Below are 27083 nucleotides of genomic sequence, written 5' to 3'. Positions count from 1 at the left end.
AAATTTGGTTCAGGAAATGTCTCGAGAATGTAAAATGATGGTAAATAGCAAATTTTTGTAAAAATTGCAAAGGTTTATGTACGAGACTGTGTTAAAAATGTATTTAGTTTTTATGCGAATGACAGAATTATTATATGATAGAATGGTATGTACGTTGTCAAGGCACGTTATAATTCCTGATTGCAATTTAATGTGCTTTTGTACAGTGATAAACGCTGTTACAATTCATCTTATTTTCTATTTTTTAAATTTTTATTTGTGCGGTTTCATAGACGATTCTGTAATGAGTTAAATGGTACTTCTTCTTTATATTTTATCTTATTATTTATTATATTTTTAAATATATATTATATATCTATATTTCATTATTTATTTATTTTCTCTTATTTATATTTCTATTATATTTCTAATTTGTGATTATAAATTATATTCACAGTTAAATTATATTTTACATAATTCTAACTTGAAACTATTATACTTTCAATTGTCACTGAACCATACCTTTAGCTTCAGATTAGCCAAAAGTCCAATGCAGACTTTCATTCTATTGTTATCATTAATTTCATTTAAATCTCAATTCAAATCCAGTTTCCATTTGCTAACTCATAAATATTCCAAAAATAATTTAATACTATGCAAGATCCATATTCTTTGCTTAAAATAAAACATCAAGAAACTGTTTCAAACACCTGGAAAAATTCTAACAAAAAAGACTAACAGAACATCCGAGAAGCATGTCCGCACTTTGTCCTCCCAACCCTTTCAACGTCTCGAAAGATTGCACGTAGAGCGAGCCACGATAGACGTCATGCTCGAGAACTGCTCAATCTATACTTTTATCGGGTCGGCCATCGGGGCTTAGGTCCGTTTTATCGGACGGTGTGTCGCAGATGTAATATCGTGTCAATATTTTCACCTCGCAGACAATGTTTCCGGGAAATAAGCGCGAAGATAAGTGACCGTTTTTATTGGATATCGCGAGCGGCAATAATTCGCCGGTATCGATGGGAAATTCCATTCTTCGATTCGCGACGAGATACTCCGGTGATTTTTTTATTCGTATTAAACGGTGAACCTAGAAATCGCGCGGTACGAGATTATCCCATCAACTTCGCATTAAGCGACGAATTAACAATCTCTCTCTCTCTCTCTCCCTCTAGCTTATATTACAGCCGGCAGTCTCAGCACTTTGATAAGAAAGTTCGCAGTTGCATAATAAATAATTCGGATCTGCATAACAAAAACGTCGCGAGACGGACTTTGGAATGTCTTCCGATTAATTCTCTTAATGCTGCTGCGACTGAAATATTTATTATAATGAAATGGAGGACAGTGTCTTGACAGAAATATTTTCCGTGATTAAATAGTTTATATTTCTTTCACGCCGTTGTTAGTGCCCAGCACTGATATTCTTTATGACACGGACGTACTTAGCCGGCTATTTATGAGTTTAGGATTTTTCGCTAACGGCTGGTAGGCAATTTAGATTTACAATAGTTTTCCTGCCGAGAGAACGCATACTTTATTGCTTAACTTTAGGATTTCGTTTCTCTGGGCCTCAATAGCCAAGACGTACCATAAAGAAAAGGAAACTTCCGAAGGGTAAGTCCCATGTTAGTTTACAACGGTGACCAGCCATAATCACACCTGGAGGAATTTCCCGTTAAAATATCGCTGTCACCCCCACCTTCCATATACCAGCAACTTTCCAAAAGGACGCGCTAAGGCGCAAAGGAAGGATGCCTTCTTGAAACAGACTCGCTGATTGGTTATCGCCAAAATCAGTTTACCTCGAGAGACAACATCTTTTAGAACGATAGAGGTGGAATAGAATTCGAGGACCTCGGACCTGCGAAGGAAAGGTGTAAATAGTACGAGGCTGAACATATAAGTTTTTTCGCCACTAAATTCCGATTCTCCGACAGTCGTCGTAATTGGGTAATAGTTGTTGAAAGAATTTGAAAATACTCTTTAGTTAATAAAACATGGTAGGGTGCTAAACAATCTGTAACAAGCGAGTAGTATTGTCTCGCAAGCACAAAGGCAATGTTACAATGATCCCGTAAGCAATGTTGATCTCAACTTGTGCTTTCAAGTAGAAAGAGGCGAGACAAGGGAAATGGGACAGCCTGTAGTCAGACGCGCGTAGAAGTTGGGTTAAGCAGGGTATCCCGTAATTAAACAGACCTCTGCTGCCTCGGATATAAGGATTTCGTTACACCAAGGAGAAAGTTAAACCTTTGTTGCTCGTTAAACATGCTTCCAAGGCTGCAGTCAAAATTACACAAAAATTTCCATTGTGAGCTTAACAATGCAAGATCTGTTGGGAAAGAAACAATTGTCTACAATCTTTTACGTCAATATTAAACACATTTCGTGTTAATTGTTCTGGTGCAAATTACGAATGTAAAGAAATGCTTTTTCAACTTTCTCCTGTTCTTTGCGAAGTAACTATAACAATTTTTGCAGTTATATGTACTATTGCAATTAATTTTAGTAATTTATGAATGTTTCAATAACGCAGTCATTTACGTTACAGTAATATTTCAAATGATTTGGGGATTATAAAATGTTGAAATTTATGGCATTGACTGGTTTGGAACATTGTTAATATAAAAAAATAATATGAACAAGCTATAAATTTCTTAACTTTAAAATTTTACACATAAGGTTCTACAGTTGTATTTCTAGATCTATATCCACACAAAAATATGTATAACAAATCGATTCGCAATAGAATATCCCTTGAACACTTCCGAAATCCCTCGCGGTAACAAAAAAAAAGACAATTTCCCATCGCGTTAAAATAAATCAAGTTTCTTTCGCGAAGCTTAAACAAAGTTTCCATCGCGTTCCGAACTTTGTGGAGTCTCCCGGAGGAGAAAGCCAATATTTATCATGGAAATTAAACAAAATAGTTGCCGCGAAAGGGGTGCAGAAAATTTCGATCGCGTTCTAAGCTCCGCGTGATTCCATTGGAGAGTGAAAAAAAAATATAGCGATTGCCGCCGCGAGAATGAAATAAAATTTCTATCGTCGTAGGGTAAACAAAATTCCCATCATCGAACTCAAACAGAATCTCTGACGTATTGACAGCTTCGTGGAATCTGTCGGCCAGAAAAAGCGTATCTCGACGGTTCTCTCACTGATAGCGAGAGAAAGGGAGAGAAAAAAGGAGAAAAAGAGAGAAAGCAGGAGGGAGAAACAGTGAGAGCAGGAGAATAAAAGAGTGGAAGCAGGAGAATAAAAGAGAGAAAGCAGAAGAGAAAGTGAGAGAAAGCTGTCGAAAGTAAGAGAGAAAACAGAAGAGAAAAAGTGAGAAAGCAGGAGAGAGAAAGAGAGAAAGAAAAAGAGAGAAAAACAGAGTAACAGAGCGAGAGAGAGAATGATCCTGCGCGAGTCCAGACTCCGCGTATCAAAGCCGACAGAGTCCGGTAATTTGTAGCGAAGCACTTCCAAGATTGAGGATCCGCTGCCCGCCAAAGAGCTGCTCGCTGCGAAGCAACGAAGTGACTTTAATTTCCTGCGAACGGAGCCGCCGCGTCCCGCGCCAGGTTCCCAATGAAGAAGCGGACACGCGAGCCCCGGCATTGTGTCCGCGGGATTGGCCCGCCGAAGGTTGCTCGGAGAATCAATTTGAAGATTCACCGAACCATTCGATCAACGTGGTTTTGTGCAGCAGCCTTTCGCTCGACCGTGTTAAAACCGATGGGACGACCGTCGACGACGAGACCGCCGCCGCTGCACCGAAAAACAGTAGGGGCCCTGTCATCCTCTAAAGTAACCGGAAATTACGGGAAACCCTCCGACGTGTTCGAGAAACGAGCTCCAAATCCGCTTTTCTACAGGGTGCTCCACTTGACACGCCACGGACATCTTTCTCAGGCTACGAACATTCCCGCGGCGAACCTGGACAAATTTGACTGAGAACGTTTGTTTTCAGAGTTAGAGTTCGGCATTGTTCTAATTTATCATTTTTGGTGAATATTGATTGGGGATTATTATTTAGTTGAATAGTTTTTAGTCGAATATTTTAGTTACAATTATTCAAGGTTTTTCGTCGTAAATTATTCAGTTGTTTGTTCGAATTATTATTTAAAGCAAGTGCAAATATTAAGGCAATTTTAACAATTTTGTAGAAATTTAAGTAGATATTAAGCATACATTTAGTACATCATTTAGCAGCAATGAGATATAAACTTCAATGTAAAATTTAGTACAAATTAAATACAAACTTTAGTGACACAATACGATGTAATTTATGTTAAGGTTATGTACATAGTTCAGTATAATTTTAGCACCAAATCCAATACAAATTCAGTAAAAAAATAATTATACATTAAGCGCAAAATTGAGTCAAAGCTATATGCAAAATCGAGTACAAATTCAGTAGAAAATTCAATACAGAATTCAGTCCAAAATTCAGCCGAAAATTCAGTTCAAAATTCAGTCCAAAATTTAGTCCAAAATTCCGACCAAAATGCAATCCAAAATTCAGCACAAAATTCATTACACATTAATTCAGGCAATGGTAGATTGACTGAACCAAATGCTCGCGCGATCCGCAAAACTCTTTGACGTTCGTTCGACCAAATTTTCCCGAATTTCACCGAATTCATAGGATCGTTAAGCGAACGATCAAAGATCCAGCAGCCCGTAAAACCTCTTGGATCGCGAATTCGTCGGCGCTCGTTTCGATGGATTTCCCAGGACCCGCCAACATTTCAAGTTTAACGACAACGAAAAGACGAATGCTCTGGAAAGTATTAAAGGCTCGGTCGCAGGGCTGTTACCTAGCATTGGGTACCAACCCGGCTAGCTGCGGGTTCATCGGGTTACCAGGATATTGGCGGTTCCGATGAATCGATACGCGGGCCCGAACGTCTGCCCGCGAAATTTACGAGACTTTTCGAAGTGGCGAACGTCGGAAGATGTATGATCGGGAAAGGCGAACGGGTCGGGGTCGTTAGCATATTCCGTGCATCGAACCCGCTTCCTGGAACCAGCGACCCCGCAGACATTTGCCTTCTTTCCCTTCCACCGGGAGGACGGATTTCTTTTATCCTGGCTGATTTGATGTATTTGTCGAGCGTGACTGCCGGCTTCTGAAATTCCGACGAAATTGTCACCGCCCCCCCGTGGCCCTTTTCTTTAACGTGGCCGCGCGTCGCCGTGCAGGAATTATCGAGCTCGCTGCGGTTCTCTCGCGATTCTCGCACGACTTTGGAGGAATTTACAGGAATTTATTCCCGGAGACAACATTAACACGTGTTCTTCAGCATGACGAAGTTTCCTCATTTGTATGTTACAGAAAATAATTGATTCTTGTCTTTTAATTCTAAATAAATTATATTCTAATTTTTACTAAACAGAGATCATTCCAATAAAGACAAATTTGTTTTTTATTATTTTCAGGACTCAATTCTGTTATAGTGGATTCTACTATATTTTCTTTAGCATTTTTATATTTTCTTTAATTTTTTAAACCTAGTAAATACATTCGATTCATCAGATCTAAAATGAAGCTACAAATTGTTATTATTTTCTTTAGTGTAGTAGACTGTTATCAATAAATTTAATAATATAGTAACTACAGTCATTATTCTTTGCAAAAAGAAAATTAATTTATAATTCGTTGAAGTACAAATAATTTCCATTTTTGTACACACGTGTGGATTATATAAATGAAGTCTGAGTAACCACTTTAATTGATATTAAATTATAGTCACTCTAAGTGTATATTAAAATCATAGTCATACTAAATGTATAAAATCATATCAAATAACACAACGCATTATTAAATCAGAGCAATTTCTATTAAATTCTCACCACACTTTTAGATTGACATCAGTAAAAAGATTACTTTCCCAAAGACTATATTTTCCTTATCATTCTAACAAAATGCAACACTCGCAACAATTTGTTCATCCACCGTCCATTCATCCCTATAACACCTCCAAAAAAGGGTCGAACTATTTGGTCGAATCTCGAAAAAGTTATTCGATTTTAAAGCTCGACGAAATATTCTAGCGATCGGATCTAGATTTTCATTCATCGTATCCATCACGAAAACACTGAAAATGCATAGAAATTTGCAGAAAAGCGTGCACCGTTGCAAAGAGGACGGATACGATCGCGTCAGAGGATCAGATACCGATTGATAAGGCCCAAGCTCTATTATATTTCGAAGCCCCGGCGAATCCGCGGAAGGATCCTAGGCGGACGCATTTCCGCGAGGAGGATCGAGATCGAGCGAGCATTCGCGTGTAGCACCCGCGGCGTAATTCATAACAAACGGCCGCGATATACATCGGCTACGGGATTCCGTAAATCCGAACACCGCCCTAGGGATCCTTCGCGTTTTCCCTCGCAAAAATATGAAACCGATGCTCGCCCCTGTTGAAGAATACGGCAAAATCGTCTGAAATTTATATGTAATTCTATGCATTCTCCTTCCTCCCACATGGATCCGATCTACGCGATTTTTTAACATATGCAAACGCCGTCGTTCTATTTAAATCGCACCGTGGAGAAATACTGCAGCTGGGAAGAGTGCATCAATTACTGTACCGCTGCAGGTACAGGTAACCGGGGCGGATTAACGCTGAGTCCCTTATTATACTTGAAGATAGATTGTTATTTTATTTATATTGTATTTATGTATTATTATTTGTCTTAAAATTCAAGGGCTCTGCTGTGGAGACAAACTAAGTTTCAAATGGCTCTCGAATGTAAAGGGTTTAAAAAATTATCTGAATTGTCTCCATAGCAAAGCTTTCGCTTATATTTGAACCCCCAAGAATTGAGAATAACGAAATTGTTATAACAAAATTGATCTTAATATAATTTTCATAGCAGATCCAAAATTTTAACAAATAAAAATCAGTAAAATACGAATATTAATTTTCGAAATTCACGTGTTTCTGCCTCCATGTCAAAACACTTGGAAAATATATTCAAAATAGTAATAAAAGAAATACAAAAATGAGGCTCTGCAAATCGAAAGAATAAACAATTGTATCCAACTTGCAGAAAACTCATGTCATTGGTTTTCTTCATTAAAAATTGAGAATATTAAACGACCGCTTCTAAAAAGATAAAAAAATTCAACGAAATTGAAAAGCCCGAATTAGTAGCGCACTGACAACAACTGCACGGCCACGAACGTGTTCCAATTACGATGCAAAATCGCCGTAGCGTTTTTGCGGCCGCGGGACGCGGGGAATTCCTCGGGGATAAGCAGCGGATTCCGCGACGACACGCGGGACGCTGGAAAAACCGCGGGCACGCTCGGCATTCCGGCATTTTTCCAGGATTCTTGACTACAGGCGGTTGCGGCGTAAGAAAAGAGGGGGGGAGGGGGCTTGAGAAAGTTGGTGCAGCCGGGTGCACGCACGGCGGAACGGGTGCATCGAGGCCAGCATCCGACTTTTCGTGGTCATCAATCACCTGCGTAAGACGGCGTAGGTAGATTTCGCGATGCCGTCGCGGCTACGGGTCCCCGGCATTGTTCTCTTTATCATCCGAGCATGCGAGTCCTCGCACGAGGACCGTATTAATCAATCTTCCGCGACCTCTGATTTACGTGACCGGTCCTGTTTGCCCTTTTACGGTACGTCGCACGTGGAACTGCATTCTCGTCGTCGGATAAAGAGGTCCTCTTCTACGGTTCCTCGAACGGATGCTGGTATCCCCGCGACGGATGTGGCCGATTCTGTGGCTGTACCCAACAGTCGGGAATTATTCTGCTGGAAGATTGACCCGCGCGTCCTTTATTTGCTGTGACGGCGGGAGTGACCGAAGACCACGATTTTAGAAACTATCGCTGCAAACACAGGGTTTGCGAGCGGCCCTTTTAGTGCCGAAAGACGGCGTTTTTATATTTATCGTCGTTCTATCTGTTTTATATTTATCGTCGTTCTATCTATTTTATATTTATCGTCGTTCTATATATTTTATATTTATCGTTGTTCTGTCTATTTTACATCTATCGTCGTTCTATCTACTTCGTATTCATCGTTGTTTTATCTCTTTTATATTTATCGTCGTTCTATCTATTTTACATCTATCTTCATTCTCTCTATTCTACATTTATCGCCGTTCTATCTATTCTACATCAATCGTCGTCGTATCATCGTCTTTCCTACACTTGCGAAAAGTGCCAACGACAATATAAATCGTTGCACATGGGTCGGTGCCTTATTTACGCGTCGTGAGAGATCAATGTCTCCAAATAACTTTATAAAATGTTATAAATGGTTGAACTTCGTTGTAACACAATTGAAAACATTGTTTTTTTTTTATATTATATGCCGGTTAATGGCGAGGCTCTGTATACGCTCTGGACATGAGCGATAAGGTAGCAATTCGACACGAATAGTTTCTTGGAACCATAATCGCAATATGTTGATAACAGACGTCGGATAGCTTTGATTATTTTATTAAAAATTATTGAAAAGCCAGTACTTAAATTTCATACTACGTGACCCACATAAAATTGATCGAATGATGCTTACGGTAAATATTGTTAGTGAAGAGAAACAACTTATTTCTACATTTCTCATCGTGATTTATATTACTATTACTCATATGATTTTTAATAAATATCGAAGTACAATTGTTGTTATGTCATTCTCCCTTTCTCCCGTGATACGCTGTATTTTGAATTTTTTAAATATTGTTCTTAGTTTTGTTTTTATCAGCTTATTCCCGAATCATAGTATATTCGTCAAGTTTGTCCAGTTATCTTCGCATGAGCGCCCGTTTTCGCGTGGCACTAAAAGGGTTAAGCGACGAAGTTTGTGTAATAAGATTTCGAAGCTAAGGGCGAAGAGAATTTACTAAGCTGCAAACTTTTATATGTCAAATAAACACTGTTTAAGTCAATTAGAACATCTGTGTTAGAAACTTATTACTATACTAATAATTGTACTAGCTTGATAATAATTAGACTGGGGATCTGTGTGCAAAATAAAAATGACCTGCATTAACTGCAAGACATGGCAGATGGTTTCTTTCCTTAAATAATTTTAATAAATTGAAATTTTTAATTTGTTTTCATTATTTCATTAATATATATTATATCATTAAATTTGTGTTTTAAATGCATATAATCTGCGGTCTAATAATAATGTAACAATATCTTCAATATGTTGAAAATGATATGTCTATATTTTAATTATAAATGCAAACTATCTACGATCTAGTAATTAGTTAAATTGATGATTTTTATATAGGATAGAAATTTCATTATATTCTAATGAATTGGAAATAAATATTTTATATGTGATATATTAAATATTTCATATATTGAATAAATATTGTAATAAAGTGGAAATATCTATGTCGTTTCGCATTTGATTTATTTGTTTCTGTGATAAATGTATAAAATCAACAATCTGTCGCAATTCACAATCTACTGCAGATTTTTATATGCAATAACAACCCTTAATAATTTTAATGTATCGAACATGAAACAGTGTTACACGATTTTCTGGACGTTTTTATCGTCCTGCATTTGTTCTGTTCGTATTTGTCATAAATGCGAGATTCGCGATCTGGTAAATTATACAATGACTTATATCTGATTAATATAAATGTTCGTTTACCTGTATAATCTGCTGTTGTTCCTGAGTTATTATACTGGCGACACGACATGCATTTCACTAATGTGTTATTTGGTAATATGCTATTATCGTTAAAACGGACGTCCGAGACGAGACGCGTGTAATATTTCATTGATCAGATGAATAACAGGACGAATGTATATCATTAACAAAATGGTTTACCAGAGTCAAGTATGTATTTCATTATTGAAATATATAAAACGAGACACTTTTCTGCAGTTACTATAATTCAAGTACTTACAAAAATTATTGTTGACAGTTGGTGAAAAATGAACGTGGATAATATAAAACTAAGAAGAAGATTTTTGTAAAATTGCCTATTGTTTGATTTATCTGTGCGACATGACGTAACCTTGACAATAAAATATTAGGTTGGTGCATAATGTCGGATTTTTAAGCGAGTATATAAAACTGCATATCTTTTTTCAAAAGCTATTAATTTAATCAAAATGTGCCACATTTGTTTCAATACACTTTTCCCAACGCGAGTTTAATTCATAAATGTCTGTCTTCAAGAAATTTTGATTTTTCGGATCAATAAACTATAGTATGGAATTTTTCAGACTGTCTCCATTTACATACTGTTTAGCCCACAAAAACTACACATACGTCGTACAAAACAATTGCGAAATTAAATGAAGTAAAATATAAAATTTTATAAAATATAGGAGATTTATTTCAGATTTCCAGTGGCAGTGACTTCGAGCGCAAAGGGTTAATAGTCTCTAACGTCCGAGAGGTAATGGGGAAGTTACGAAAACGCGGTAAAATGTGAGCGCGTGATTATGGTTGTGACTAGTCTCAATTTGGAATCATACAATTCAGAGCTGTCCAACATGCTTCGCGCGGTGGGTAATGGAACAGCCACGCGCCGAGGGCGAACCTACTGGCAACGTCTTACCGGAGAGCTGACGTCAGAGAAGAAAAACTCAAGTGTTTACGTTTTTCATGCTAGGGTTCATTCTATTCCTCTTAATCCCGACATTATTTATGACAGGTCGCTGTCACATTCTTCAGCCGAACAACGTATAATGGCAACGCTGTCCTAAAACTGCTCGAAATCTGTCCGAGCTTTACGGCTAAATAGTACATAAATGAAGACACTCTGAAATATTCCATATCAGAGTTTATTAATTCGAAAGATCAGAATTTGTTTAAGACAGGCATTCTGTATTGATATCTTGTTGAAAAGGGTGTAGTAAAGCAAACGGGGCATATTTTGATTAAATCAACAGCTTTTGAAAAAAGATATACAGTTTTATATATTTACGTAAACATCCGACATTTCATATTCACCAACCTAATAAATTTTAAATAAAAGTGCTAAGTAAAAAATTGCTAATAAATAAAATAGCCAATAATTAAATTCGCTGTCAACTTGAATTATTTATAAATGAAATTTCTAATAGATGAAACTGCTAATAAATAAAATAGCTAATAATTAAATGCAGTATCAAGTGGAATTACTGACAAATAAGATTACTAACAGTTCAAATGTTTAACAAATAAAACAGCTAGCAAACGTAACTGCTGCTACATAAAATATCTGATGAACAAGCGTAAAGGAAATTTATGATAGAAATTGCTGAGAATCGCGATCAGTTTGCGCAATAATTTAGCTCGCCGAGTCAGCTGCGAAAGAGGAAAATTACAGAGAGGCAGGCGAATAAAATGTCCGGAGGAGCTGCACGAGGATGAGGATCCAGTTACATCGCACGGTCCCCGAGACGTAAAAACTGAATCGAAATCGAAATTCCGTGTCTTTTATCACTTTCCCCGTAGTTACAGAACTCTCCCGCGATCCAATTCGACCTTCCGGAAAATCTACCTGAGCTGACGACGCTGATATCTCACCGACGGAACTGCGACATTTCTCCGGCAACTAGCAGCTACCCGTTGCGTAGCGCGCGCCCGAGTTCATTTTCCGGCTCGTTGTGCGCCGCACGCTGAAATACTTCCGGCTATGCTAATGGCTCGATTGCGTCGACGAACGATACGACTTTGCGTGAGCGATGCCGCGTTCGATGGTTTCGCGCGTAGCGTCGAAAACGCGCGCCAGGGAGCAACAAATAAAAGAAACTGGATCGTTGCTCGCAGGAAGTGCCAGTCAACGGCGTTCGCTTTCGATTTTTCCCTCTAGCACCTACACAACGTTCGAATATTTTTTAAATAGGTCATGGACGAAACGCTCGTCGGTATATCTGATTTTATTCAAGTCTTTGTTGTTGTTTCGCTTCAAAATACTATTATAGGACCTGGTCAATACAAATCCATCCGTAGCATGCAGTTCTCTGAAAAGTCGTTACTTCAAATAAATTTTTATCTCTTTATTACATTATGACCAGCAGCTGCTCACCAACTGTTAGGCTACTACCGCGTTTACAAAACTTTCATTTCGTATGTCCTGTGCAAGTCGAGGTATTTTTCCGGGTTTACTGCCTGCTACGGTCAAATCTCGAGACATGCGGATCGCACGTGCGTACCGTTCCGGGGTACGGTTCATACCTGGAGGTGACCAGTACTCTGGACGATCACTTCTTCCTTCTTTCCTTTTCCGTCTACCTCATCACCTATTTTTTGTCTCTACTCTGTCATTTAACCAATCATGCAGGACAACCATTCCCCTCTCTCATTTTAGAAATCCATCATCAACAAATCCGCTAGTTCCGTCAAAAATGCACGCCCATACCGAATTTACCTCGGAGCAAATAGCAACTCACTCGACACTCTCGCAACACAATCTCCAGTCAAAACACACTTTACACTTTACGCTTACTCAGAATCAATCGCCGTTAAATATTAAGTGTTATTTAAATAAAGAGTTTAGTACAGTTTTAATTCCAACGTTTCTTATTATCCCAATTATTTGAAAAGGTCATTGGGTGCCGCGTTATACCATTTCATCGTATGTACGCGGAAACAGTTGTCACTCTTGTTGGCATCGCGCGTCGACGAGTTCATTTTCTCGAGACTTTTATTCGGTGCTTTGTTGTTACGATGTGTATAGAAAATTCTTAGAGGGGATTAACATAACATCGCCTGTATTTAAGTTGAAAATGGCTGATTTAGGATGCAGTAGATTGTATTAAAAAATTATCGTTTTGGAAATTCGAAAATATAATCGACGACTCCAAGCAAAATGTCTCCATTTTACAGGACGACTATTAATCGATTTTAAGTTGTATGTTTGTGAAACATTTTCAATGCAACTCAGCTTAAATTAAAGCTTGAAGAGTCGAAATAAAGACACAATAGATTTTGTTAAAAAATAACCGCAGCATTCTTTCCGAAAAATCGAAGTCACCCCATCACCGCAATATCGTCGCGGCGAAGCGTCGCAATTTTTTAAAACTCTGGCACAAAGCTCGATGCAGACAGCGCGGTCGGTAGAACGGCAGAAATTTCATCGGGATAAATTGCGAATATCAGAACAAGGGAATGGAATAATACCGCGCGGAGGAGCCTCTCGTGGAATTCTTTTATCGGCGAGGAGAGGAGAGTCGCGACTTCTTTCCCGATACTGAACACTCGACGGTCTCGGATCGCAGAAAACGGGGAAAGTACTAAGCTTCTAAAAGACTCCTCCGCGGATCCGCGGAGGAGGAAAGTTGGCTACGGATGAAATATAAATCTAAAGCGGAGTCGTCGCGGATTTAATTTCGGATCGTTATTTCCGACAGCTCGAAGACTCTGTTCGTTTCGGCGGAAAGCCGGAGTTCATAAACGGAACGGAACGGAACGGAAAGCTTGCGACTCGAAAAGTTTCCCCAAGAGCCGTTTATCAGCTTCGCGGAGGCTTGCGAAACGAAAGACGATTGTCATCGGGGAACGAATTATTATTCCGGCGTGCAAAAAAAAAGTGCAGTTCGTCTCTTCCCTCGCAGAAAAGAATTCTCAATTAAATCCATCCAGCTGTTGGACCATGCTTTCTAACAGGGAAGTCGTTAGCTGATTGTTGAATTGAGATCGTCGGAGCGTGGACACGGTGAACAATGCAATTTTACCGTATCTGCGCGAATGCAACAAACGTAATTATTATGGATGTCTGCAAACTTTTATCGAACCTTCTGTTACTTTTTAATTTGTTAATATATTATATGCGAGTATTATTTGACCAATACTACTCGACCTATGAACTTTCACGGTTATAATAATATTGATACGAGAAAATAATAGTTAACAATATCAGAAGCAGAATATTATAAATTAATATAGATGGACGAGATAGAAATTAAATAGTTGAAGTAAAGAGTGTCATTAACCACCTGATATTGCTAATCGCTAACACATTGCGCCATTACAATTTTTATAAATAACATGTTTAATACCAACAGCCTTGGGAATTTAAGATGATAGTGGTCCATAATTTCCTAAAAGATTGCATAAATTCTGGAGGATTTTTCAGAACGTAAGGGACGCTTTTCTTACACGCACCGTTTCGGCAGGCCGTAAATAGCATTATTCTTGAACGAGGATGAGCTAAAATTTTATTCCGCGGTAAAACGTTGCGCCAGGTATCCAGTAAAGAACCCGCCGGTTAGAAAACAAAAAAGGATGAACGCACGATGTAGCCATGCACGGTTCACCTTCGCCCGGAGACTTAAGGAAATCCGTGACTGCCAAGAATTTATCGGCCGCCCTGTTCCCGCCGCCGTCGACGGTATGTGAGAAAGAGGTCAGCCCAAGGATGACGCAAACTTCCGCCTTTGGTGGATTTAAGTTTCTTATTAAACTGACGCGTTTGACCCCCCGCCGCCGCCACCACCGCCGCCGCCGCTGAACTTCCCCCAACAAACTTAGCCTCTGCTATGTACAGGGGGAGCACGCGGAAGCGCGCATCACCATTTACGATGAGGATTACCGGCGAAGTAACTGCTTAAAAACTTCCCGTCTGCTTATTCCCGAAACTTCGGATTGAATCGTTTTAATTAGCGCGGCGTGGAAGAACCGACCTGTTCGACAGACTCGACTAACAAATGCTAAATAGGGCTTCTCTGTGCTCTCGAGCGACGGACGAGTAGAGTGTTCTCAGCCCCTGGTCAGACAATGAAAACCTCACCTCATCAATAAATCATCCTGGAGGCAACTAATTTTGTCGAAATAAAGTGTCCACTTTCATTTTCTGTATTTGGTAATATATTTAAAGATCAACGTCCTATAAAACAATGATTTTAACTATTGTTAACACTTCGCCGTCCACACATCTTGTAAAAACTTTTTCGCTTGGCGCTGGCAGCACTGATTTAGATTAGTTAACTTGTTGCTTTTATCGGCAAATTAAAAATTGTCAAGTTTTACTAATTCATTGCTAATTCTCATGAGTTTTCAATCCTGCCTCCCAGTTTTCATAAAATTTCGAAATTATATATATGTAGATAAATATAAAATTTGTTTGACCTATATATTTTCGCATTATGCCAAGGTTATATGTCACTATGGTAACGTCGGATGGCATAGTATTAATAAACTGTCAATCTTTACACGAAATAAAAATATTTCAAACTTTGACTATCGCGTCACCCGCATATAAACGATTGAATTATTCGCTAATACTTGAAAATTAATTTTTATACTAATTCATTCTATTTTCCTAATTTTATTAATGCCTAGAACTTAACTATTCAATTCTTATTTATTTAAATAAATCACTTTGATTTTATAAAATTTTTAAGATTACTAACATGACAGCCAAAGTGTTAAGTACGACAAAAATCGAATTTTCTACATAACCTTATCAATAAAATAATTCTATCAAGTATAATACACCAACCAATAGTCAGACATCGGTAGAAACAGTCGATTGCGTTTGCAAGAGATCTTGGAAGACGATAAGCCAGTCGAACTGTGATTAAGTAGAATGGGTTTGCCTTTGGACAGACAGGATCCTCGAACAAATTGAATTTATGTCTGTTCGTGTACCAGGCAAGACCATAATCTAATTGGAAAATACGGATTCCTGATCGCAGCATTTGTGTAAATTTGTACTGCGAATGGCTAGGACACGTATCGCAACTCTAATATTTGCGCATTGTATTTTCTTTAAGTAGGACAGCATAGATATAAGTCGGACACGTTGATCCGTAAACAGGAAGTGGAACTTGTACGAGATTCCATCGCGTCGATGGGACTTCCAAGAATGTAATGGACGACTGTAACGTAATAGTCGCGGCGAGAGTTCGATTTAAGTAGAATGTATCGGTATCTGGTCAGACGTTGGGATCTGAGCCCAACAACCATCGATTAAATTTGCATGGGATCTTCGAAGACAATAAGCGAATCGGAAGTTCTATTCCTGCTGACATATACGAACATGGAACTATGATTGAGGAGATTGTACTTGCATTTGGTCAGACTCTCTCTTTAAATGAATCAAATGCTGCTTGGAATAACTTTGACAAATATAAGTACCGAATAGCAGAGATATTAAAAGTTATATTGCAGACAATACGAATATTATTTCAACGCTTGAGTAAGAAGAAATACTTATTTATAATTAATTTATTATGTATTGGTAATAATAGATAATATTATGAGAATATATATTAAACAATATTCCATATTTGAATAATATTTCTCAATACAGTAATTACTTTTATTCGACCGACTGTCAATATCATGTTAACATAATACGTAAGTTTAAGTAGATTTATACCACAATTGGTCAGACGGTGCTTGCATTAAAATAAGATTATTTTAAATAGAATAGCACCGTTTGTAACCAGACTCGAGTTTCATAATTTAATTAATGCCAATTTTAATAACCCAAAGATTAACAGAAGTAGAATAGAGTACAATGAGCCTGGCATCTTGTAAATTATGACATAACTACGACTATCGATATTGATATTCGATTTGATTTCGCGGTCAGACCGGAGCCACGTTATCAAATTATAATAAGAGGCTTCGTCGATAATATTGGACGCGTTATACGTAGGGAGCAACATTATGGAATTCAACTAGATTTATTTGATTCCCCGCGTACCGTGGAACAGTGGCCGAACGATCATTTAATTTAGCTAATGATGCTTACTCATGTAATGAAATTATTCCGTATTCGGCTGCGTGCTCTACGGGCGACATAACCGCGGATCCATAGATCCCGTGAGAATAACAAATGCCGCAAACCATGCACTACCTGCGCCCGCGTTTCCAAATTCCGCGAGCATGCACGATAATCAAATAGTAACTCATCAGAATGGCCAAATCTTGATACTGTCGATAGCGATTAACCGGGACGGTGGAATTTCGAAAGGCGCGCCAGCACGGCGCGCGATATAACATTAATCGTTCCCTTGTAATAATTGGAATACAGTCAGTCCCATAAGTATTCGTACCCTCATTGCTAATAAGAGAAATTTGTTGAATAAAAGGGACGCATGTAAGATTTTGCAATAAACTTTTTATTATGAATGAACACACGTATAAAGTTTATTTATACCAAATTATAACAAAATAGATTAACTAATAACAAAATATATTGATTTTACTCCTCGCAGTACGTAATAACGGTCCACAAAGGTATTCGTACCAGTGTAGATTTTATCAAAAAATCACATATTAAATAAAATAAAATTCACATATAAAAAGTTTATTGCAAAATTTTACATGCATCCCTTGATTTCAACAGATTTCTCTTATAAGCAATGAGGGTACGAATACTTATGGGACTGACTGTATTTTATATATAACATTAATCGTTCCCTTGTAATAATTGAAATAGATACACGGTAAACGATCCCGTCATATTTGCGTTCGGTAAACCGCGTCCCGTATAATCGTCGCTCGACTGTAGAAAAAATGCGTCGGCCGGATCGGAAGCGAGGATCTTTACCCGCCCAACCGTTCCCCGGCTTCGTCGAGATCTGAATTCACAGCAATCAGGGACGCGGAATTGCTTCGTAATTGAAGCGCTTAAATGCCGGTTAAAGCCTCTAATACGTGATGTCGGTGCTTGGAGAGAAAATGTGAAAGCGGGAAATCTTACGTGTCCGAAATTATGTGTAATTATTTTCTCATTACTGTGGCCGGGAGTGGGTTCTTAAACCCATAAAGTCCGCATCGGATCTAATTGGTTCGACTGTGGCTGATGGGAATACATGATTCAATTAGGCCCAGCTTTGGATTAAATCCAATGATTAATCGCGGTAAATATTCAGGTACAGTCAGGATATACAGGTGCGACGTCAATATTACGATTAGTACATGGTTCGGGTAGATTTAGGGTGTAAATAAATTCTACTTCGAACTTGAAAATTCGAGTAAATTCAATGTTTCAATATTCGGATGAATAAGCCTTAAATAAATTCAATTTTGGTCAAGATGCTGTAAGAACAAAATTCTGGTGAATTCTAATTCGAGTAAGAAACATAATAACAAAGTTCAAGACGCGAACAGAGTAATTTAAAAGAGGTGAATTCAAGTTACCAATGATCCACAGTTTTATTCGCTCGAGATCCCTGTTGCCGTCACTTCGAAGTTTCAATATCGAGAAGTAAAAGTAATTTTCTTAAGTTGAAGGTAACATTCAGCCCGCGAACTAGGAGATCTTATTTGTCGTAGCTCCAATTTATAGTCGAACTCGCCGCGTTTCCAATTCAAACCAGATAACAGGGACAAGTTTATTGCGTTAATGATATCGCTATTACAGTTTTACGGGCTTTCTTGTCCCAGTCTCCCCCCGGTGGAAACCAATTACGGTAATTGGTGGTTCGCTCATTCTCATCGGATCAAAAACGTCTACGAGAGACTATACACTATCCCGACGACGTAAAACCACTTATTGCTATTGCGCCGGGCTAATCCGTGCAGTTGCCCAACCGGGGGTCCTTTCATCCTCTCCCTTTAACGCTCTTTAACAGTGACTTGCTTTCTTTACCACTTCCATGCTGTTGTCTTTTTAGAGCTATGAACGTCGAAGAGAACTAATGGCGACATAACTCTTTGTTGCTGTTTTCTACTCGTTCCTCTCCGACGTCTCTTCTTTCTCATTCTGTCGGCAACGCGGTTCTATTGGGTAGAACAGGTCTTATCTTTCAGAATTTATCTTCGGTTGTAGTCTGTTAAGTAGAAATGGTTAGCGATGGGTTAGATATATTGGCCAGTTAAATTAATTACAGCTTCTGCTGGATGAGTTTCGTAAATTACTTTACGAAGCAAGAGACAATTGGCAGAATATATGAATCGTTAAATATTAAGCAGAAATAGCAAGTGACTGTCAGATATATTAACCCCTTGCACTATGATTCCTTTCATGCAGTGTTAATTAGCATTTATTTATTCTCAGTACTTTCTTTAACACGTTGACGCCGGCGCGGATATTCGCGGTCCGTTCCGTGCGGCGGCGCTTCAACTAGCGGTCCGCTGCATGGGGCGGCGTGGCACCAAATTATACTGTTTAATGCTTGCGCTCTAATACCCACTACCTGATTCGAATAGACTGAATTTCCAAAATTCTGACGTGGCCCGCGGGTGGTCTAACCTGCTGATAGGACCCGCGGTGGCCAGTCGCTTGATCCTTTAGCCGAAGAACTTCTCACTAAGAGAACATATATTTGCGGTACAGTGAAAATGAACAGAAAATTTCTACCGCCGCAAGCAAAACAAAAACATAAACGCGGCGACATTATATCTCTTGAAAATCGGAACGGCGTGAAATTTTTGAAGTGGACCGACAAAAGACCCCTGTGCATGTTAACCACTTCGAAATCTCACAATTGCGCTATTATTCGTGGCAAAGGTGATAAATTAAAACCAGATACCGTTTTTTCTTACAATAGTGCGAAAAAGGGAGTTGATATATCTGATCAGATGTGTTCCTATTATAAATCTTTACGGAAAACAGTAAAATGGTATCGAAAAGTTGTCATGGAGCTAATATGCGGGACCTCTTTAGTAAATGCGTGGTACATCCACAAAAAGTGGGGAACCAAACGTTACAAAATTTTAAAATTTAGAGAAAAAATTATTGATTTTCTATTGGAAAGTGTTGAGAATCCCCCTAGTGAAGAACTAATAGTAAGGAGACGGAAAAAACATTTTTTAAGTTCATACCAAGGATCCGCGAGGAAGATGAGGAAAAGATGTAAAGAGTGTTACAAACGCTTAACAAACTTAAAAGGAATACAGTATGCCGCAAACAAAACAAAAAAAGTAATGACCTTTTGTAGCAGTTGTCCGAATAAGCCGGCACTTTGTTTGAAATGTTTTAAAAAATTGCATCGGAAACATAAATAGATATTTTAAATGTATTGATTAAATTATAAGTTGTGTATCTTGTGTTCAATGTTTGATTATAAGGTAGAAATGTTAATGTATAATGTTAAATCAATAAAATTACATTTTGTACTACGTATTTTTTGATATACAAACGTGGCCCATCGGTGGGTCAGGCCGCCCCATGGGACAGTCTAGCATGGGCCACCGGTGGGTCAGGCCGCCCCATGGAACAGACAAGCATGGGCCACCGGTGGCCCATGCCGGCGTCAACGTGTTAATAGAACTAGATAATTCCTATTTCATGCATTGTCTTTACTTTCCTTTCTGTATTTTGATAAAAGAAGAATTAAATTTAGTTTCGATTTGAAATAAATTAGTAATATTCATATTTAGTAGATTATGTGTGAAATTTTTATCAGTCTGACTCGTTTTTATAGTGCAAAGGGGTTAATTAAGAATAAAACGTGTACTCGACGAAATTGTAAAATTAATTCAGTAAACCACCAGAATCAATTCGTAAATTTTGAAACATTAAGTAGAAATAGCTTGCATTGATCAGTCACATTAACAAGTTATAATGAAGAATATGTTGGGCACTTTTCAAATTTTCTGTAGAACAAGATAGACGTTCTTGATGACAAGGTTAAGTCTCTTTAAAAAAATAAGAACGTTTCTTCCAACAACGATTAATAATAATTATCAGTTATTAGGACAACCTAATATTAATAAAATGTCTTAAAAATTCAGAGAAATTCAGCTAAATATTAAATCGTATTACTTCAAAATTATCGCTTTCATAATACTGTCATCGTATTTCAAAGTTTCCCCAAATACTCAAACGAATTCAATATTGCTCGAACAATATGAATTTCAGTATTTGCCGTACCGTTCGTATAAATAATTCACGCGAAAATCTCTCTCGTTACTTTCTTCCTCTGTAGTTTCAGCAAAGGTATACATAGGGCTTCGTTAGCGCGATATACACAACGGAAATACGAATCATTATGCCTGTTTGCGAATATATCGAAGCATCGAAATAACGAAGGCTCGAACCAGTTTCCGACGGAATACCGCGTCGAGCTTGCCAATGCTTGTAATTACGTGAAATTTAAAAAATATGTATATACAAAACAGCAGCATATTTTTAAATTATCACAATCTGGGTTACAAGAAGAGTGAGGCCAAAAGGGGGGGAACTTGTTTACGATAGTCAGCGTCAGGCTCAAAGCTGAACTGAAAAGCTCATTAAACTTTATTAAACATGTTACGCCGGTGGATTTTAAATAGACGTGCGTGTTATGAATCCGGTAAAATTCCCGGCATAATCAGGAGTTTCCGTTGCTGTTATTAGCACGGATAATAGACCGGTGCTTCGCGTTTTAATCAAGTATCGGGCGGGACACGTCTTCTAACCGGCGATGCGTTCAATGAAATATTTTGGGCCGCGCCTCTTTGCGCAATCGAGTTTTCCCTCGGTACGGGGCTTTATTAAATTTTTGCTCCCAATAGGACGCGTCTAGTTCCTCGTAAATTTCGAAACAACCGCAATACCTGCCGCTACCGGTGTTTTAATACGCCTGTGTTAAACTTATAACATTAATAGACTGATTAAAATACACTTAACTAAAAAACAGTGAATGCAATATATTTAGTAGAAGAATAATTTCGATTACAAATATTTTTCATTTGTACTCAACATTTATTTAATTTATTACAGTACCATTATCTTCAATATCTTATTTTTAATTTTTAACTATTCATATTCTACTTTCGGTTCGCCTATAACTTAATTTTATTCATGAATTCAAATAAAGACGAGCCACTTAGTTTTATTTAATTTATACTATACTATTATACTATAATTATATCCCATTATTATATAATAATTATGTTATACTTTATACGCGCTATACGTTATTATACCATGTTTTTCTTACGGGCGTAATTATTATTGCATGCAATTAGTATGACTACTGCTACGCCAGTTTCGGTTATTTCGATCAACGGTCACCTCGTTACACTTAATATGAACAACACTGGTAGTTGAAGGGTCGGATATGTTGTAGGTGTAACTTGGCATAATTCAGTAGATCGATGGTACTATGGCTGTGAAATGCTATTATTGTTCGATGAATTGCCGGCTTGATGAGACTGTCCTGGACGCAGACTGCATGTTATCACGTCTCGAATGCCCGCTGCAAATAACCCGTCCCTCGAGCGGCATGGGATCATAATTGCTTCAACGATAACGTGTTCTAACTTCCCCTAATAGATGAATGTAGTACAGACAACGATGCGCCACGTATTACGTTCGTTGTAAACAGAGAGTTTCTATTTTCAAGAGAAATTCGAAACAATAAGCGGTGATCGGACGCATTGATCAAACAGTTTCAAAATCTGGGGAGCTTGCATAATTAATTTGCTTTTAAATATTATCCTTTCTCGTAAACTATAAAGTAGAAAAATCGAACTTAGGTCAGAGAAATTAATAACAATCAGGCACATTCTAAAGATATTTTTCAGTTTACATCTTCAGTTTATATCTTCTTTTATTTCATTTGAACGCGTAAAAAGTTAAGTAAAATCAACCAGCGCGGGTCAGACAAGCTGGTAATTAAATTTCACGGGTATCGTTGAGTTGCTAAAATTTATTTCCCATACAACGTACCTCTCTGCGAGGATATATTTTCATACTTTCTATTTGTATTCTTCCTTGTGTACAGTTAAGTAGACGCGTGCGGTAGTTGGCAGACGCGACAGCTCGACGAGCTTCCGCAATTCATTTCCTCGGCAACGAATCTTGGCACGAAAAAGTGATACCGTATACTTTCCACTTAAGTTTAATTAAAGCATGTCGCGTAGAAACAGTGTGTAATGGTCGGAGGTGGTTAATGTCACACGTACACAATGAGCTTCGAGAATTTATTTCGTCAACAGCAAACCTTCGATCGAGTGAACTTCCTTAGTTCTTTTTTGTTTTATATCTGTTTACAAACTATTTAGTAGAAATAGTCATTAATGGTCAGACACAATTGACAGTTTAAATAATACGCGTACTTGACAATGTTATAGAAAAAATTTCCTTAGTCATAGAAAAATATATTTACCTATCTTTCTCATTTTCAATTGAAAATACGAAGTAGAGGCATCCAACCATGATCAGACAAATTAATCAAGTATACACAGTAAAAAAACTGATATGCGATTAAATTCGTAGAACGTGAAGAATAGTTCGTGTAATACTATTGAGCTAGATCGAATTCCTATAAACAGTGCGTGCAATGTAAAAAGGGGAAGACAAACACTGAAATATACTACCAAGACTGAACATAATCCTCGAGCGCTAAAGGAATAGGCGAACCGCGTAACGAGGTAAAAGCCGGCCGACTTTAAATCGGTCATTTGTTTCCCCCCGAGAACTAAATCCTAATCGACGAACGGTCCCGCGATTATCTGGTGCAAGGGAGGGTTTAATTTTTCTAATGTTACACGGCGGTGTGCTCAACGGGGGGAACGATATCTCACGGATCTCGGAGTTCCGGTCCGGGGAACGGTCCATTGATCACGGCACTTTTTTTTTCAATTGAAAGCCCCGGCATCGATTTTGCTTCCTCGTGTGGCACGCAACAAAATGGAAGGCAAAATTACCCACCGTGAACGCGGATCCATGTCGCGCCCGACACGGCCGGGTCAATTTCGCGGTACAGTTCACCCTTGCGGGAGGGGCTTAATAGACAAAACGATATCCAGGCTACCAATGCAAATATTAACAATTTGTGGTTTTTCGCCGAAACGAAACGGCGGGGGGGGGGGGGGAATGGGATTTCATTCCGCCTCGGTAGGGGCGTCTCTATTTTTCATTGTCGGCTACAGAGACCGGTTCGAGATTCCGCGAATTCTCCGCTTGTATTTCGTTGGAATTGTATTATGCGACGTATACGGAGAATGCGAGATATTTTTGCACGGTGCGCAGGTAGGATATTATCGTGCGTCGGATAGTCAGGCCTAGCGTATAATGTCGCGTGAGTCGCGGACATGTGTACCTTACCGAAAGGGTTAACACTTGGAGAGATCGGGTCCATTTGCATTCGGAATGCAAATGTTGCTGTTTAAGCGTGTAATTTCGGGAGGTTCATTTAAATTTCCGCGTGCTTTTATCTATGGGAAAGTGCTGTCTCAAGGTAAATTAACTATGCTGGGAAAATTGGCGAACAAAATTGTAAATGATATATGTACACAGAATTTATAATTCTCGGATACTCGATGGACGGTATATCATTTATGTCTTTTAATTAGAAAAATAAATAACATAATTATTAAGTACTTAATGTCAATAATAAAATTAATGATAAAATTCTTGAAGCACTATTAAGTCTCAGACATACGTCGCAAATTCAAAAATAAATCTGCATTTAATGCACTTAATGTACATACTTTCAACTAAAGTAAGTAAAATTATTTTGAGATTACTATTACACCTTGGACAGAAAAATAAACAGTATTATAATTAGATACTTAAACTCACATTCTGCTTGGAAATATGAATAATAAAATTCTCAGAGTTCTATTCAATTTCAGACACACGTTCTAACTTCAAAAATAAAAAACATCATTCTTACACTATTAATATTTTTATGAACAAATCCTATTGATAGGATTATATATATATAAACAATATAATCAATACATATGAACACATCCTATTTCCATGAACAAATAATATACCCTTGATAATACGTCTCAGGAAATTAATATTCTCAGAAGAATATATTTTTACGTTCTCAGACAATAATGACGAACACTTTGTAGGAAAATAAGTGTCAGAGTTTTCAGTGAGCCGTGACGATAAAAGAAATACATAATGCAGCACTCGCGAAATCATATAGTCGGGCGAGTGGAACTCTCGGAAGTCCGCTGACTAGTAAAAGCAGGCGTCAAAGCTATCTTCTCGCGCGGACGTAAGCATTAGTATCCTAAAAACTATCGTTTCGCGATCGGCCGTGGAGAGGCGACGGTGCCGAGTGCGGGGCTCCTCTATTTCGCTTTTATCGAGGTATCCGGGGCCGAGCCTGCAATTTCGCGCGGTTTGGACGCAGCCGGTCCGTTTCAATTAACGATAACGTCGTTCCCGTCTCCTCACAAAGAGATTCGCAATTTCGCAGCGACCTCGGGATGCGACACGGTCGGTAAAAATGCAAACGTCCCGACGCTCGAGCGTCCCTCCCGCGACGAACTGATCGCGATTACTACCAAACGCGTTCCAATGCCGATAGGAAAGTATACAGATTATCAGGTCTCGTCAGAGAATTCGCAGAAAATGGACCAAAAATAAGCGGAATAGGAACAGAAGATTTTTGGTGGAAAATTCTCCGGCCGTCGCTGCGCTTCGCTCGGCTTGTGTAAACGTTGCGCGGTGAAAAATTCAATTCTCCACACGTGCCACGGAATGTTTGCGCTCGTTGTGAAATTTGTTAATTACTTCCTGGATTGTCCTTAGAAAAAGATTACAGAACTTTTTTGGTAGCTCCAAAATTTAGAATTTAAAACTTCAATACTGCTAGAGGTCCTTTATGCGTTTAGAAAACTTGTTTAACGCCAAATTTTTGCTTCTTTATTGCAAAATAAGCGATAGTTAAATTTTATGATCTCGACTGGTATATTTGAATACATTTTTAAAATTTATATACAATTTTTACAAAGATTCCAGTGCGTATAGTCTCTTATTTTGGACTTACTGATATCATCGACGTGGAAGGGAAAATTTATACTTAGTCCATGGATAAAACAATTTTAGTAAATAATTTCATTACGTTTCTTTCGTTTTATTTTCATATACTCCATGCTTATTTCTTCACGTTTCTCCCTCCGCGGAACGAACGCGTCCCAGACTACGGGAACTGCCATTACCGTCGAACAATGACGGTAACCACGTAACCATAACCAGGGTAAAAGCGTAGGTTCTAAGGTCTCATGGTGGCTTATGTGTTCAGCCAGAGTACCGGAGGGTAACTTCGCAAAGTTTGATCCATATCGGTCATAGGATTTCCGAGCTAATAGGGAAAACATATACACGAGCGTTCTACTTAACTATCGCGAAGTGTCAGAGAAGTGAAATCAAGCGTAGGGTGTCTGACTCCGGTTTTCGGAAGGCTGCGCCCCGCCGCAAAATCTACCCTAAATGAGCAAACGTTACGGCAGCTGACAGCCGCGAAGGTATTATAACATCGAACGCGGCCAATTTTTCCGTCCGAATTTTCGACAGTATTTCATGAAATAACAATAGCCTGACTGTTTCGTTTGCTGCCGAAAAATGTCCATGTCGAAACCCATCGCACAAATTTGATACAATATATTGTACATAATATATCAGATATTAAAATACCATTATCCATTATTCCCATTGTACCAGCCATTTTTGAACGAATCCTCAGAATATTTTACAAAATAACACAATACCCATAATAATAGTCTTCTCATTCATTCACTCAGTTGAAATTTAGCTACCGAAATGAATGATATATCTTTCACCGACGTTGGTCGTAATAAAATAACATATTATTATGTCATTGCCGTCAATCATTCTCAAATAAATATTTATTCTCTTTATATGGGTTGGCAATAGCTTGCTTGTTTAATTCGGTTTTTTTAAGATGTTAGAGTAAAAAATCTGTAGGGATTATTGTTGGGAAATATTGTAATTAATATATTACATATTAATACTACGCAACTCCGCGGCGATATAATAAATGGCAATAAGTAACATTGGATAACAATAACAGTAACAAGTAACAAGTTACTCTTTTATGTACACGAAAATGACTCTTGTATATTAGTCTAACACTGTCACGATTTAATAGTTTTTCAAATTTAAGCTTTGTTGGTTTAAAAATTATCTAGGAATGTGATGGAACAATTTTAGCGGTGTCTCAAAATCACCACTCGAGTGCAAAGGGTTAAGACTTACGATTATTCTACCTTTCGCACTCGGAAAAAACCCTACAAACGTTCGAATATTTTCGAACAATAGGGTAAATAATTTACAGATGACTGAAAGTAGATTCTTCTTATTTCATCGACGTTTTAAACGAACCATTTTCCCGCCGAACGAGGACTTGCTACGACCGAACGACTCCGTTTGCTCTCTCTCTCTCTCTTGCTCTCTCTCTCTCTCTCTCTCTCTCTCTCTCTCTCTCTCTCTCTCTCTCTCTCTCTCTCTCTCTCTCTCTCTCTCTCTCTCTCTCT

The 27083-nt window shown here is 38.3% G+C and overlaps 1 protein-coding gene across 1 annotated transcript in view; it reads left to right on the top strand.

Moving 5' to 3' along the window:
* The window catches only part of Glurb (metabotropic glutamate receptor B), a 259577-nt gene that overhangs the window by 189318 nt on the left and 43176 nt on the right, over positions 1-27083 (top strand). The window lies entirely within an intron of this gene.

This window comes from Augochlora pura, chromosome 3 (assembly GCF_028453695.1).
Source record: "Augochlora pura isolate Apur16 chromosome 3, APUR_v2.2.1, whole genome shotgun sequence".
In the NCBI taxonomy this organism is placed as follows: Eukaryota; Metazoa; Arthropoda; class Insecta; order Hymenoptera; family Halictidae; genus Augochlora; species Augochlora pura.
The sequence above is the reverse complement of the archived record's forward strand: the minus strand, read 5'-3'. Positions and strand labels throughout refer to the sequence as shown.